Source organism: Pipistrellus kuhlii, unplaced genomic scaffold (genome assembly GCF_014108245.1).
Source record: "Pipistrellus kuhlii isolate mPipKuh1 unplaced genomic scaffold, mPipKuh1.p scaffold_m20_p_10, whole genome shotgun sequence".
Classification (NCBI taxonomy): domain Eukaryota; kingdom Metazoa; phylum Chordata; class Mammalia; order Chiroptera; family Vespertilionidae; genus Pipistrellus; species Pipistrellus kuhlii.
The window spans coordinates 539,834-542,674 of record NW_023425405.1 but is presented as its reverse complement, the minus strand read 5'-3'; the positions used below and the strand labels follow the sequence as shown (position 1 = coordinate 542,674).

Genomic DNA, 2,841 nt, shown 5'->3' with positions numbered 1-2,841 from the left:
TTTTCTTGACACTTTAACTGTTTATTCCATAGTCAGAAATGGATCCACATTACCACAGAGGATGAAACCCCACTGTAAATAGATTAAAAGCAGAAAATAAATAATTTTACACAATGTCCCAGTTATCAACCCAGATGGGTGCACAGGTGCAGTCACACATGAATGAGGGAAATCTGACTGGCTGAGGGGTTCAAGAAGAATGTCACCCACATGGTAACACATCCAAGTGCTCTAGAAACCAGCACCAGTCCGGCCACCGGCCTCACTTCACAGGATGCCCGAATGTGCACAGGGTGCTGGGCTCTGAGGTGGCTGCGTATCTGTCTGTGTAGTTGTCTGTGGGCCTTCTTTCTCTTCCTTCTCACTTAGGACAAGCAGCATGTAAGGGCAAAATTCGAGGAATGCAGAGGGCTGCCCGGAGCTGAGAGGAGCGGCCAGGCCCAAGAGGTAAGAGGTGAACACAGAGGACACCACCTCACCCAATGTGGGGCAGGCTGGCCGGCCTTCATCTGCTTGACCCCACCCGGGAGGGACCAAGCAAGGCGTCCGCCTCTCCATTCTCCATCCTTCGACCTATGACACCTGTCCCCTTGCCAGGCCTCCCCAAAAGTGAATGTAAAGGGGCACAGGAGGGGGCCTCCACTACAGTGCCTCCTGATTCCCAGCAACAGGACATAGTCTCAGGATGGAGGTCACAGCTGCAGAACAGATCTGTTTCAAGAGAAGTTGGGAATGCAGACTTTCATATGAGTCCCTATTCCAAAAGGTGGCAGTTTAGTCACATTGTGGCAAAGACACCTTCAAGAGTCACATAAGTGGGTGAAGTCAGAGCCAAACTGGGCCCTACCTCTCTGGACAGAACCAAGTCTCAGCTCTTCACAGGACACTTCCGGGTTTTTTTTAAGCTTAAAGGACAGCAGTCTGTCTCCATTCTTGTTCTTTGTTCTTTGGGACTTTTTCATCTTTGGATAAAGGATACATACATTGGAGCAATCCTCTCGAGATATAAAATTCCAGTTGCACCATGTGACTAAAATAGCGCCCCTCAGAGGGAGGGAGCCTGCAGATGGGGAGCAGGGAATTCTGAAAACCAAAGCGATGACAGGGACGCTAAGCCTTTCCTTCATGCATCTGACACTCCTCCTAAGGCGGCCTGCAGGCCGGGCATCTGCTGGACCTTTACCACTTGGTGTCCTGGCAGGCTGTCCTGGCCCTGCTAGGTGGTGTGCAGTCACCCTCCAGCCCCAGCCACTCCTGGTACAGCTCCTGCCATGGGCGCTGGTCTCCGGGCCACACCGGGATGGCAGCGTAGATGCCTTCCATCTGCCACAGCAGTGCCCTGTCTGCATGCCTGTTATCCGCTGGGGCTGGCCCTGCTGCTTAAGCATGTCCGGCGCAGGCCAGGGCCTCCACAAAGTGCCCTCTGCAGCTTCAGGACCACGTCTGGATGTGCCAAAAGCCGTAAGCTGTCTCACAGCACAGCAGGCCCTCTCCGTCCCTTTCAGGGTGACCTCCTGGCAGCCTTTGTTCCTCAGGGTGCGGCAGGTGAGCACCCCCACGTCCTCATTGAACAGCTCCTTGGCCATGTGCCTGAAGATGTGCCCCAGGTGCCCGTTGGAGCTGGCACCCTCGTGGAGCCTCACCTCCTCCTTCACATCACCAGTATCAGCGGCATCATTCGAGGGGAGGTCACTTTGCTCCGTTATCTGGACAATTTCACCTGAGGGTAACACGCAGTCAGCACCCTGGGAACTATGCGAAGCTGTGGGAACATCTTCTCTGAGGGCCTCCAGTTTCTTGTCATAACACAGGGCCACAATGATGTGGAAAATCTTGTCTGGGGACAGGCTCTGCCATCGGGGGAAGTAATCATGATCTGCTGGGGAGACTTGGCTGTGCAGGAATGGGGAGTGATGGGGTGACCCAGCGTGCACTCTGCATGTGGACCCAGGCGGGGCAGGCAGAGGTCAGCATGGGTAGCCAGGGCTCTTCCTCACAGTGCTGGCAGTACCGACGCACAAATTCCTTCTGACTCTCCAGGAGGCTGAAGTGCACAGCTATCTTCATGCCAAAGACAGTGTGTCCCAAGGCTTTTGAGGAAGCTGCAGAGCCTTCTGGATGCATCAGTGACACTGAGGCCGAATTTAGCAGCAAAATAAGGCAGAAACTGAGGACACACGGACACTGCCAGCACCTTGTGCTGTGAGGTATCACATTTCTCATTCAGGTTCAGAACACGGAAGAAGTCCTTGGTGTTCTGTTGAGAAACTTGGACTCCTTCCTCTGTGGTCATATAACTGTCACACGCCAGGCAGTCACTCAGAAATATCTCGGCATCGGCCAACCTGTGGAATTCTCCCTTCTCTCCACTCTCCTGAGCCGGACTGCAGACGTCAACTGCGGCATTCTCTTGGTCATTGGTTTTTGTTTTTTTTTACTACATTCCTTCTGTGTGTGCAGTGATCACACTTCATCTGGAGCAGGGTGGATGGGGGCCAGCACACAAGACCTGGAGGAAGCAGGGGAGAGCAGTCACAGCTTCTTATGGAATTTCTAGGAAGGGGACGGACGTGCCAAGGTGCCCGAGGCCGAGTTCCAGGAGGCTGACGGTGCTATAGGGATCCTGCCGGCAGCGCTGGCCTTTCAGTTCCTGGCCCATTATCTGGATATTGAACCTGCAGGACTACTGAAGGAGGAAGTGGCTGCCCTCCCCCTCCCTCCCTTCCCCCCTCCCCCGCTGGTGTTTGTTCTGATCGGCTTTTTATATATATATAGATTCTGTTGATGATTTATATTATACTAGAGGCTGGGTGCACAAACTTTATGCATGAGGCTGGAAGG

The 2,841-nt window shown here is 53.5% G+C and overlaps 1 pseudogene; it reads right to left on the bottom strand.

Annotated features, from left to right (window-relative positions):
* Positions 1-1,431: 1,431 nt before the first annotated feature.
* On the bottom strand, positions 1,432-2,471 carry LOC118714532 (annotated as a pseudogene).
* Between the last annotated feature and the right edge of the window lie 370 nt (positions 2,472-2,841).